Source organism: Nematolebias whitei, chromosome 9, assembly GCF_014905685.2.
Source record: "Nematolebias whitei isolate Nwh7 chromosome 9, NemWhi1, whole genome shotgun sequence".
NCBI classification, from domain to species: domain Eukaryota; kingdom Metazoa; phylum Chordata; class Actinopteri; order Cyprinodontiformes; family Rivulidae; genus Nematolebias; species Nematolebias whitei.
In genome coordinates, this window is record NC_056506.1 from 24,035,824 (window position 1) to 24,050,515 (window position 14,692).

Below are 14,692 nucleotides of genomic sequence, written 5' to 3' on the forward strand. Positions count from 1 at the left end.
TATATATATATATACAAAGATGCACAGATCCTAAATGTAGCTGAAAACTATAATAATTTGAACATCATTATTAGTAGCAACCTGCCAGCTGTGTGCTTCTCTGAGAAACCAGCAGTGTAATAATCAGTGTGGTGAGACGTTGGGTCTATTCTGGGCATCTTTATGAGGCTTGTCGAGACTCATTTGTAACCAAATTTACCACAGAAGCTGAGAAAAAAAACTTTGAAATTCTTGTCATCTTTGCCCCTTCCCTCACATTTACGTAATTTTCCTTTTCAAGACTCCGATGGCAGCAATTTACCAACCTAAAAATATATTCAAAATTGTTTAATTAAACATAATTATTACAAGGCTGTACTTTAAACCCTTGATTTAAACATGCAAACACACTTCCTTGAAACCAACCCTTTGGGCTTTGATTTTTACACTTTAATTTCCTGTCATTACACATAAACAGCTGATCTATCGTTCCCTCCCCTCATCTTCTTTCACTCAGTTTTTCCATCTTATGCACTCTCTGTCTTTCTCTCTGTTAATCTGTCTGTCTCTATTTCAGTCCTCCAATGAACTGAAGCTCTCTACCTCCCACAAAGGCAGCACCATATTTCTCCTTTTAAACATTGGGGGCAATTCCCATTGTCTGCTGCGCAATAGAACTGGCCCACAATAGAAGGATGGCTCAATGTGTGATGTGTGCGTTGGTGTGTGCGCAAAGTAGGAGTTCCTCCACCTCCCTTTAGGCAGACAAAGATCCCAATTTGTCACCTCGTGTCCAGCTGTAGACCAACTGCGCTGGGTTTGAATTTGTGCACATGATAATGCATGTGTGTGGGGGGCAGGGAGTAGGGGGGCAAGTGAGGCAGGATACTCTATTCTACCCCAATACAACATCTAAGGGGGAGAGAAGTGGGGGTAAAGGGTTAGAGAGTAAATGGGGGTAAATAGTTTTCTGTGGGAATGTTTGTGTAAGGACACAAAGCGACCACCACTCTGTTGGTGTGTGTGTGAGAGAGTGAAAGTGTTTGGGGGTGGGGCTGAAGGGTAAATTTGGAGGGGGGTTTAAACAAGGCATTGACAGAGATAAGTTTTCCATTTGCCTCAGAAGGTGAAATTTAAAAATGGTGAATAAAATGAAAATTTAACTTGATCATTTTCCAGTTGCAACTCAAAAAAACATTGTAGACTTTGCTAACACTGTGCTAAGTAAAATCACAAGGCAATAAGAATGTTTCTTTGCATTCTGTGCATTCAAACACTGTTGCAATATCAAAAAAGGTTAAATGGTGTCATCTGGAGCAGTTTCTTAAAGTGAGAAACGTTTCGTCTCCCATCCAGAGGACTTCCTCAGTCTACGGTGTGCCAACCAGATCTGTCCCATGGGTAGCCTTCACTGTTGTTTCAAGCCAAACTCCTGTTGGAATCTCAGAAGTAGACTTTTAACATGTGCAACACACACCCATCCAAAACAATCAATCCTCATGTACAACAATCAAATGTTTTAGGTCAGATGGCCAACTTGCTACTCACAGAAATAACCAGAGGACACCAAGGATTCTCACTTAAAGAACTTGGTCCAGATTACAAAATTTAACCTTTTTTTTTTATATCTACCTAGATGATTAGGCCTACAAACATTTTACTGTAGCAACATGTTTACAAAAATGGTAGTACAGTAGTCTCTTGCTACTTTGCGGTTTGTTTACCATGGATTCACTATATTGCGGTTTTTCAAAACAAGATTGGACATGACACAATTGGCTGACTGATGGGTGAGCCATGGGTTGTTTATTTAAAATAAATTATTTAAAATGATTTTGCACCATGTGTACAGCCCACAAGAGGAAGGGAAAGCTTTGTGAAGGATTCAACAATGTTCAGTCAAGTCATCTGGACAGTTTCTTTAGTTTCAAAGAAACTGTCCAGATGACCTGACTGAACATTGTTGGATTGTATACCTGGATTATTGAGCATGGACTTTTTTGGTTTGTGAAGGGTCTTTGCTGTCCAGATCCACCGATTGACTTTTGTCTTCCAACTTAAAATTCAAAGTATGTCACATCGTAAAATCCTCATAGACACAAAATATAAAAGTGTAAAATGTTATTTTAAATTATGTTAGAACTTCTGTGTTCAGTTGTTTCAGTGTAATTGATGAAGAAGTACATTTCTGCTCCGTGCTGCAGAGCTGAAGCTGTGTCATACCTCTGATGGCCTGCTGAACTTCTCTACAATTTAAATTTAAATACTGTAACATTTTAAATAAACAATCCATGCTGTAAGGATTTTTATTTAAAATGTTACAGTATTTAACTCTTTTAATTTAAGATGGGAGATTGGGTGTAACAAGTGATGAGTGTGATTACAGCCTGACACATGTCATGACAAATTTTGCTGAACTTGAACTGAACTACTGAATCCCTACTTCGCAGTTTTCACTTATCGCTGATGGACGTGGTTCCAACCACCCATGATAGACGAGGGACTACTGTACAATACTTAAGACTTAAGTGAGATGCATACCAACAAAACTGACATAAAAATATTGCTTCAGCTATCATGCTAGGTCCTAGTGTCAGGGATGTCCAACATTTCTCCTTCAGAATTCAGATTTTACAATTTCAGATTTGTTCCACCTTGAAACTCTAAAATTTTGACTCACCAAGTCCAAATAGAAGACCCCAATAACGCTGAATTAATTCAGGCAGGAGAAATAGTTTTATTCTGATGAGCTTGGCAAGCTAACAGCTAGTCGGAGCGGGTCTAAGACCTAACTGTATTGTTGCTGTCTCACAAAAGTGCCAACAAGCTGGTTAAACATAAGTCTATAAGCAAACGACATCAGAAGTCTTAAACCAATAACTCCAACCTTTTAAAGTGGGGCTCTGTGGCTAAATTATGAACAGTAAATATTTTACCTGTTATAGACAGCTATTTGAACAATTTCCATTTATTTGGTGATCCAACCATTATGTAATGAAGAATTAACAGAAGTGTAAGAGTTCGTAAAATAGCATTCTCATGAACAAATGTAAAATTTATGATACTGAAGTTACTATGAAATGCTTCTAGTCAAAATGTTCACCTTACCCAAACATCCCACATACACTTTACTGATTTTTCAGCCGTTACAGTCACTTTACATGGTTGTCCAAATGCACTGCTAATAATTCACTCACAGCTATGTGTGTTTCTGCATTTATTTGTGCCTCAAACCTCATCAGGTCAGCGCCATTCTGCCTGCAGCCGTCTTTGTCCCCTGCCTGGCCCCAAATGTTGTGACTCCTGACAACTTCTTCAATTTGCTCTGCTGTGTGAAGTGGCTGAGAGCACATTGATGTCTTCCCACCTACACACACATGCACACTTAGGAGCAGACTTTACTCCTTATGCACACACACACACACACACACACACACACACACACACACACAGAGGAAAGTCATCAATATTCTCCCATTTATAAATGATCTGGTCCCTGGATAGAGTTTCAGACCTGCTAGGCCCCTCAGCTGAGCTTGTCTCACACTTACACACAAGAAAAGTCACACTCCTCACTGGTCATTGATTACTTCTCAAATTTAACACATAATCACCCGTTGTTTTAGCATCAGGAGGGGACCTCTGTCTCTGTTCATGTTCATTCGTGGTGATGTGTGTTTGTTTGTGCAGGTCCATCAGCAGATTTAGGTCCATAGTGCACAAAGACAGAAGAAGATATATCAAGAAGAGAAGGAAATGAGGCAGCCAAACATTAAAAGTGTAACCAACTGTGTTTGTTTGCAATAGAAACAATTATTATGAGTGTAAATAGTCTATTTTTAGTAATATATAATTCTATTTATTAAATTATATCACATGTATATTCATAGATAGAACACATAACTATTCAAAGTGCAAGTTCAACAATCTTTATTATCCCCAAGGAGCAATTTGTTTCATAGTCAGCAGGCACACAAAACATCCGTATAGACAAGACACTGAGACATTAAAATAACAATACAGAAATGATCACTGTTCATTGAGAAGCCTGATCACTACAGGGATGACTAGCTATGTTTACAGGGACATAAGTAATCGGATGAAACGGCCGTTCGGAATAAAAACGCGTCATGTAAACGGCCCATTACGATTATTTTTTGTTTATTCATCGCAATCTGAAAGAATTTGTGATCAGAATGAAATGGGTGGTTTACGCCGATTCATAACCCAAACGGTGTCCATGTAAACGCTTAATCTGTTCATTTTTTTCTGATCGTGAAAAACTGACGCATGTGCGATCTATGTCATTTCCGCCTGGCTAATGCTAATAATATTAGCATGTCGGGGAAGTAAAACTGGTCGGTGAGCGACACAACATTTCTACTAGAAACTTTGAAAGAGCTCAAAATGATCTATATCACCTGTAGCTCAGTCAGGGAGTGCAGTAACGTCTCCACCGTCATTAAAACTTGTCACGGGTCCATTTTGGGTGCTCAGCTTTGTTTACGTTCATCCCAGAAGTAAACCGGAAGCAGAACTTCTTCTTCTGTGGTATTTTAAGGAGAGTTTACTGCTCTGCACATGTCAGTACTTCTGTTCAGAACAAAGCCCGCTGCATGTAAACACTCATCATGAACAGATTGTGCCCACGTAAACGATACATTTGAATTATTTAATCTGAAAACATTTCAATCCGATCAAAGAATCGTGTGCATGTAAACATAGCTACTGTCAGTCTGCTCGTCCGACATCTGGGCAGCAGATACCTGCGTCCAGATGGAAGCAACTTGAACTCACCATGGAGTGGATGATCAGGATCTGCCAGATTCAGCCTGGCCTTGTTCACTGGCCTCACCTTGTGTAGGTCAGTGAGGTTCTGTAGAGATATACCATGATGATTCGTGGTCTTCACTGGAGAAAAAGTAACATGCCAAATACTTTGACTCAGTTTACTCAGTATGACAATCAGTGGTTTATTGTTAAGCTGTTAAAATAGTTTGCCCATACTGTCGAGGTGAAACCAGCTGGCAGTGGAACATGGAGTCACACAAACAAAAAGATGAATCATACTTAAAGAAGAATATCAGTAACTTTATCCAAAAATGTAAATTTTAATTTCCTTTACATGAAAATCAAATATATACAAATTATCATAGATTTGTGACTGAAATTAAACCCACATTTAATGGAACAGCCGGCATTAGTGTTCAACTAATGTGCACTCCATTAAAATTTTAATTAGAATGATGTACAACAGTTCTTATGTGAAAAACTTTTTAAAAAAGTTTATCGATTAAGTGCTTCCATATTAATATAAAAAACTGGATTGGAAAAAACACAATATGATGATCGATATTTATTTTTGCACGTTTAAAATGGTATAATTTGTGAATGTGTAGGTTTTATGGGTGATCAGGTGCCTATGTTTATCTGGCTGTTAGCAAAATATCTCAAGAACTTTTAAGTCAGGAGATTTTAATAAAACTGTCAGAAAGTAATTAACAGATGTTTGTTTATAGCTGATTATCTTTCGGAGTCAACTTGATTTAGGACGGCTGCCACAGCTAGTCAACCTTAAAAAAACATAAAAGTTACTTTAATATATTTTTTATCTTTGTCATTTTTACTAAAGAATCAGTGATTTTGTTTTAACCTTTATTTATACAGGTTGGTCTCATTGAGTCACGACGACTCATTTTCAAGAGAGACCTGTTTGGGAGCAGAATGTGGGGTTAAGGGCATTGCGCAAAGGCCCAGGGTGGGGCAAATGAGGGTGGAGGCAGGTGTGGGTGTTTCACCTTTTCCACCCACATTTTGATGTTGTCAGTCTGGGGAGTTGAGCCGGCGACCTTTCGATCACAGGTTCACCTTCTCTAACCTCTGCATCACCACCTCCTGTGAATTTGGTGTGGTAGTAGCTGGGAGTCATCGCTAACTTACACAACAAGCATCAATTCACAAAAATCACACATAATCTTTGTTTAAAACATTGGCATGAAAGAAATTCTACTTTTAATTAAATGCAGCATTAATTCTTAGCAATGACTGCATGCTAACATTTGGTACACAGGTAAACTCATAGCTAAACTTTTCAGACTCAAAAAGTGAAACATTGTCCAACACCCTTGAAAACTTAGACAGCATGAAAAAAATTCATTACGTTTTTCTGACGACTCGTTGACTAAAGCTGTGACATAATGGGAAGATTTACTGAGGGAAAAACGGTTGCTCTCACGTGGGATACTAATACTTTGTATAAAAAACAAATAGTGAACAATAAATGGCATGTAGTTTTAATGTAATACTCATGCCAGACTGAAAGAAACAAAGAATGGGTTATTAAAAATACTACTTACATAAAACAACAAGTAGTGGATTGCATATATTATACACAAACCTGTGTATTTGGGCCGTAAATCCACAGTGTTTGTTGCTATGAGCTCCCCTACACACACACACACACACACACACACACACACACACACACACACACACTCCCTGCCTCCACTACACACCTTGATGTGTTGCGACTCACTGTAGATTCCTTAAAACCTGATCCTGTCTAAATTTGCAGGCCTTTCCTCATTGATTTCCCCGGGTGAAAATAAGAGGATAGGAAAGCATGTTAGACGTCTCCGGAATCAGAGCCAATCCATTAGTAACGATCAATACGCTGGCGAGAGGAGAGCGAGAGATGGAGAGAGAGAGACACAGACAGACAGAAGGAAAGAGGGAAACGTGAGTGTTGACAAAACCAAATAAATATAGACGCGCAAAGAGAGTAGAAATCAGATTAGTGCTGAGCGAATCTAAGCACAACACTTTTAACCCCTAACCTAACAATCTGTGTTTACACCACAGTAAGAAGAGAGGGGGGGAGGGGGGGAGGCTGCGGTTGCATGGAGAATATGTCTGTTCCCAACTTGAATTTAACAAGGTTTTTTTGTGTGCTGCTGACGGGTTTAATAAAAAAACAACTCCAGTATGCAGCACAAGATGCATGCGTAACTGTTGACATGCATGCTGTTGTCATAATTGCTGTGGTTGGAAATAATGTGACTTGGGATTTATGGTCATCTTGTGGTGCCGTGGAGTAATTCTCTTTTCTTATTATTAAAGTCATTACATGTTTTCAGAAAGGCTGAATGTGGAAATACAGGTTACACGTCGCTGAGTAATGTTCCTAATTTTGCTGTGACTTTCATACGCCGTCTTCTCCCAACCTTTCGGTTTCTCGTGCAGGTAAGTCTTTTCTTTACTCAGTCCGAAAATGTAACCAGGCTTTGCACAACATACATAACATACAATACAATTCGATTTGAACGAGAATGAAAAGATTAAATATAAAAAGTTTAATGTCTGTATACTCCAAATAGTGCATGCCAGAAAAATGTCTGGCACCTTTTAGTTGTCTGCGTATTTTATGTAGTTTAAGTTAATGGAACACAATAGACAATAAATATAGCAGCATAATTTGGTGAAACCCATTTTTGGATTGCACTTGATTCAAAATACTACACAATGAGCTGTGCAAAACACACCACTCTCTGGTTTTCCCCTCATGCACACATCATCGCCTTTGCAATCATTACCAAAAAATGCCTTGGCATTAACTAAACTTGGCACATGGTCTTTGCATGCAGCAGTACTGTAATAAAAACTCCTGGGTGGATTAAAAAAGGGAACCAGGAGGTGTATGAGTGACAAACACAGAGAGGAACGAAGCTAACCCTGTTCTTTAATACTTCATTTTAAGGTCACAGAAACACATTCATGCACACCTGCCAGTGTTCTGAAAAATGCAGGAACAACCTGGCAGAAAAAAAAAAAAGGTACTTATTAAATATTTAGTCTTAATGGAAGTGTTGCAGTTTGGTAGTTTTGCATCAGGATTCCTTTAGTTTCCCATGAGTACGGTACTTGGGTGTGCACCTGAATGACATCATCAGCTGGGGCAACAACGCTACCAGCCTGATCAAGAAAGCTCATCAGGGACTCTACTTCCTCAGGACTTTACATACATTCACCAAAAAGTTGTTAAACAATACAGAACGTGTCTAAAAACAATCATAATGTGTGTGGTGGTGATGGTGGGGTTGTAATGTAAAGCTTTTTTTTTCTAGTAAGCAAGGTTTGTACAAGTGTCTGGACTGGCTTTGTTACAAACACAAATCCTCTCAAAGCAGCTGAAAATAGATGGTCATCCCCCCCGGATGATAATCATATTTAAGCGATCATCATGCGTTACCATGTTGTTCCTGTCAAAGACATACAAAGAGTGAAGAGGTGTTCTCCTCAACTCTGACTTTGATAGATGGTTCCAGTTTCCAGCGAGAAAAACTGTTGCCGTTATCTCCAGTTTGGTATTCAATCAGTCTTATATTCAATCTGAGGTCTTTTTTAAAAGCTGTTTCTCCAAAAGATGGTTTGTATGATGTCAGACCGCTCAGTGCTCTTGGACTTTAATGCAAACACAAGCTGGCAGTTTGGATTCCTCAGCAGCAACTTGTAGCATCCAGTCATTTCTGCCTCAGACTTCGTCATAACAGAATAACAAAGACAAACCATAAAACCATCTAAAGCTCATGAAATGTTTACATCTACATCAGTAACAGGGACAGCAACATGAATGCCCTCTTTTTATGGTCAGTTGAGAGTAAAATAATGACCAGTGTGGCTTTAAAGACACTTCACTTTGTTGTCGTTCTCTGTATATCACATGGTTCATGATTGCCCTGCAATGACAGTGTCTGTCTGTATGTCAAACAGGGGAGGGTGCATATATGATTGTCTGAATATGACTAAGGCTATGGCTATTGGTGTGGGTATAAGTGTAATTGGCTACATAAGTGGAGCCTGTGTCAGTTATTTAAGGAAGCCAGCAGATTGTGTTGAATCTTCACTAATCACATGTAGACTGGTAAGTCTTATAAAGTGGCGACTTCTGCGCATGATACACATCAATTAGTGAATAGCAGACAAAAATAGAGTTTGTTTGAATTTTTTTTTTTTTGTATATGGTTTTTTAAATTTGCCCAGTTTTATTCTTATATTATCCTCATAAATTTTTGATCCAGTGCTGAAATGGTCAATAACACAACATTTAGCAAAAATGTTAGTGCCCTTTTCAACATTTTGTTAAGACGTTACTATAAAAGTTCTTGTTGTGTAGTGGCTCAGAATGTTTTTTTTTAAGCATAATGTTAAAATTAAGTAAAAAAAAAATTAAAAAACCCTAAATTTAATATCTGGAGGATTTACTATGATTACAGCATTAAAGAAACCTCCCAATATAAAGCATAAACCATGGTGGTGTGGATGGGACCTTACACTTACTTAACAAGAACCTTGTTTCTTTTACTCACTCGTGTTTTTTCTCTTTATAAACACCTGAATTATATTAGGTAAAGACTTTAAAAGAGCCAGTAGGGAATATAGTTATAGGAGAAAAACACAGAGATGAAAAGGAAGAGATTATTAACGTCATTAACTGCTAACGTTAATGACTGGGTCTAGTAATAGCCGTCAATGTTTTAGGGCAATTATTATAGTCGTGTAACGAAGACCTTGATTTCTTTATTAGCCTCTTGAAGTCATTTGGCTTGTGCTTACCGATATGACACCCCCCCCCCCCCCCCCAAGATCCCCTTACCTCTTTTGCTTCAAGCCCTTCACCACGATCACCTCAACCTTTTCTTCCGTCTCCCTTCTTCTCTACCCACAACATAACCCTCCTCCCCTCCATTTCTCGCTGCACCCTGTGATGATGAAATCAAATTAGGTGCACTGGATGGGCCTAAATCACGGCCCGCAACGCGAGCTGTGACATAAAGAATAGCCACGACGAGGTTATCTAGAGTTCATGGTAGATAATGAAAGAGACAGAGAGGTAATAGCATGACAAAGTGGTGGGGTTCAGTATACTGGGGGTGGGAGAGATAGGGGGTTAATACGAGGGGAGGGTAAAGGTTCATTTGGAGGGTACCTGCTTATTTGACCATCTAGTTAGGGACAGTTATTCCCCTCTTTTGTCGTCTTCTTTCTCAGGTTTTTTTGCTGTTCTTCTATTCACACAAGTCTATCTCTTGTCCTCTCCTTCATCCTCTGCCATCGTCTCATTCTCTTCTCTACCCATTTTCATCCTTCCATCCATCCTTGTTCTCAATCCATGTCTTGATAGTGATAAAGGTTTCACACTCAATTAACTAAAGTATCACCTAAAAGGGAGTCTAGCTGGCATTATCAGGAGACATTCACTAAGTACTTCAGTGATGGTTAGCCACTTTCATAATGGCATTTCTCTTCCAAGTCTATTTGTCAGAGAGGACCTCCCATCCTCTCTTTGTCAACCCTGGCTTTAATTGACATAGACACAGTCAAACTCTTCTCAAAGTACACTGTGTCTATTTTAACAATGTTAGAAAGATTCAATCTGAGGGGGGTTTCAAGTCTACACTTTTCATAGAATGGCCCTTCACCAGAACTTTTTCACCAAAATATTTTTTAATTAATTCAAAAACCTTCTCGAAAAACCAAATCTGATGTTGCCACAAATCAGCAGATTTTTCTTTTTTTTTTTTTTTATTGGAGGCACCACTATCAATTAAAATGGATTCAGATTATATAGTGTTATGGCTTAATCATATCAAAACAAAAGGGATCACCTTAATCAGAAGAGGATAACAAAGCCAGACTACATCACACACTGTGGTGTCTAACTTGCTGACAATTTAATCTGATTTATTGTATTTAGACAAAGTTCTTCGACACGTCTTTAAATGAGTGCATGTTATTTGTAAGGCAACTCAAATGTTAACGAGGCACTTATGTGTCAACATTTATTTATATGTTGTACTTTCCCCCAAAAAAATATATAGTTAGGATTATGTAAAACATAAAATTGAATTGTAGAGTGTTCAAAAAGTATGGTAGATTTTCTTGATTTCTTTCAGCTAAGAGTTGTATTTTTTCACATCAGTTTTTCTTTAGCAAATACAAAACAATTTGACCTTCTTCTGTACACACAGTACATAAAACCATTAGACTAGTACAAAACCAATGTCCATTGAAATTTCAGTCTCTTGTTTAAAAACAGTGAGATGTATCATCAAATTTCATGCTCAATAATCCAGGTAAAAAAAATCCAACAAAGTTCAGTCAGGTCATCTGGGCGTTGTATTTGTTGTTGAGACGTTTCGTCCTTCATTCAAAGGACTTCATCAATCCGAGGAGTCACAAACAAACTCACTCCCACAAGCAGCACACTCACATAGTGGACCAACCAATTTGCTAGTGATAAGACGGCTTCTGAAGCTCGCCCTCTCCCCTACTTTGGCTATGGCTGCCTCAGAGTAGTCAACGGGGGAGAGGGCAGGCCCCAGAAACCATCTTATCACCAGCAAATGGGTTGGTCCACTATGTGAGTGTGCTGCTTGTGGGAGTGAGTTTGTTTGTGGCGCCTCAGATTGACGAAGTCCTTTGGATGGAGGATGAAACGTCTCAACAACAACAAAAACAAGTCCAGATGGCCTGACTGAACTTTGTTAAATTGACACGTTTCATCTACAAATTACATTTGGTTAAACATTAAATGTGGTCATAGTTCAATATAAATTTTTCCTGTAATAAAAATGTTTAATAAAAGCCTTTATGGTATCAACATTCTATATGTGATGCTGTCCTGCAGCTCTACTATTAGAAGTTCACAAACTTATTTAATTATTTTGGGTTAATAAAGCAGTGTATGCATTTTTATTTACTCAGACATGAACATGCTGTCAGTGGCAAAAGCAAAACAAAAGCTCGAATGTTTCTCCAGAGTATTACCAGACGGCTGCTCACAGGTGTGTACGTGTGTGTATGTCTCGGTAACTTTAGCCTAACTCGGCACCTGTCGCTGTTTACAGTCTGTTCCTCTGTTGTTTTTTCCTCTCATTACTGAATACCACCACATAAAGTATCCTGTTCGGACACGCACACAAGACTGACACTTTTCACCCACACTACCATTTAGCGTGCCATGACACAACAACATGAGATGACCCTTGACCTTTCCAGCAAGGATCATTTGCTTCCTGTTTCTGTCTAAATGGGGCAGGTAGGCTGAACGAGATCACTGGGGTCACGGTGGATTTGTTGGTCAGCTGCCAAAACCAGTTCCTAATTAGTGTAACTGCAAACATGTAGCTCTATTTCAGCTTTTCAGCCTGAAACTTTCCCTCAAGTCACCTGCTGTAAGACCTTTGGGACTGATTATTAGCATACATTATCCATGTAATTGTTGACAGAGTCAGATTCAAACCATTTTACATGTAGACAAATTTTAAATTATTATTATTATCATCATCATTATTGTTATTATTATTAATAATAATATTTATGAGAGTGTTTGATTTTGATTAATTTTGTGTCTCAAACCTCACTTCTCTTGCAGTGTCCTTGAGGCCACCTTGTCCTTCATTCACCAATCTGGGCTTTAATTCTGTAGGCTGGAGAGACCAAACGGAAATAAAAAGCCCATCATGTGTGGCCTGCGGCAGGGGCTTGTTGACTGGGTTTTATTACAAGTGAGGATGAGAGCATTTGATGCCTTCATTTAGGGTCCCGAGCTCCTGGCGTTAAGAATTGCCGTGACAGTACTGGTCCCCGTGACACTCCTAAAGACACTGTGACTGCAAAAGACACTGAATGTGTGTGAGTGTGTATTTGTGGAGCGATATCTGTGTCCTGGCTGTCTTCAGACCAGGCTGGCATGGCGAAACTTGCCTGTATAAACGTCCTCATAAAGCTGATAGATAGACATATGTATGGATCCCCCATTAAAGTTTAACTACTAATCAGTATGGACAGCCTGTCCGGTGATTGGCTGGCTGAGAGCTCACACACACAAACACACAAAGCATTAATCCATTCCATGTCTGCAAACACTAAAAATTCTGAACTGTAATACCTGTTAACATATGCTTGATCACATACATCTTTCCATAAAATTAGCATTCACTCTCTTATTTATCAACAGACTGATTTTCAGGGCTTAGTTCCAGAAGTTCAAAATCTATCTTATCCAGTCATTGACCAGATATAGTTCTTGTCTTTTGTGGTTTCTTTTTAAGATAATGGTCCTATTCATGCTAAATAATGATCATGCTGCAACATAAAAATTATCTAAATGGCAGACGGTTCTTTTTTTTTTTTTTCCATTGTCCTGTCCGGCATTGTGACACTTAGAATTATTGTCTGAGTGTCAAAGTGATGCCCAACAGATTTACTTTCACAAGAAGAGCATTATGGCTGGCCTTAATGCTCCACTTGATATATAAATTAAATTTTATTAGAATATGCTTTGGGTTTGTTCCAGATGTAATGGACACATGGACGGAAAACAAAGAAGATAACAAAGCAGAAAAGTGAGAGAAGAGTTAAAATGTAAAGAAGGAGATAGGAATAGAGGAAAGAGAGAGGGATAAAGAGAACACAAATCAACATCATTGAAGTCTGCCTCTAGACCTGTGGCAAGAAAGAAAAAAAAAAAGACAAAATCGAGAAACCACAACAAAAAACAACATATATAATGATACTTACAACATCATTAGAAAGTATTTTATACAGTACATGGTAATACAATATATATTTGATGGCCACCACAACCCAACTGAGTGTGTATCTGATATACACCTGAATCTAAACACCTGTGTGAGCATGCTTATCACTATAAGGTTTCTCCATAAAAATGTTCAATAGTGGATGTGGGGACACATAAACCCATCCTCACAGGACACAAAGGTAACACAGGGAAGACCGGAACCACAGACACACAGCAGTCCCCATGCCCAGAACTCCAGGAGTCCCCCAACAGGGACACCCGCACCCCACAGAGAGAAAAGCAAAGGGAAGCCCTGGGCGATCCCCAGCAACCACAATGCAGAAAACCCAGGAGGCCGTAGCGATGAGTCAACAGGCCCCACCGGCAACCCGCCCCTCCAGAATGGATCCGACCATGGACACCAAGCCCCGAGTCCCGAGGTCATACCACCCCCCAACAGAGGCCCGACAGAGCCAGGGCACCCAGGCCCCTGCAGGCAGCCACCAGGGTGGGCCCGCACACACCCCACCACCCAGCCCCAGCTGCTGAGAGCCGCCAATGCACTGGCGGCAGGGGGGCCAACCACCGGAGGGGAGCATGACACACCAAATGGGGGGGCAAAACTGATCCAAGAGAGGGGACCACTTAAAACCCAACCTGAGACAAACAGGCACACAGAGACAGCCCGACAGAGCCTCTGTCAGGCCGTCCATGTGCCCCACCCACCCAACAGTGACCGCAAGCCGGCCCCAGCCCGGGAGCCAGAGCAGCAGGGAGCAGCAGCTGAGGAAGGCCGACCCATCACACCAATGCATCCCTAAAGCCCCACACCACAGGCCCAGAGAGGCCCCGGCATGCCACCCATGCACCCCCACCCACACACACAGCACCCCCCACCGTGAATGTCACATCCGGCCAACCAGCCAGCACCCCGTCAAAGTGAAGCCACGCCCCCGACCGCCACCACGCACTACCAACGACCACACACACACAACCACAGCCGACCCCCCGCCAGAACCTGGCAGCCAGCCCAGCCAAAGGGCTGGCCATCGCAACCAGGAACCCTGATCAAAAGATCCAAACAATCCAGGGAGAACCGGAGCACCAGCCCCACCCCCAATCGCCCCCCCA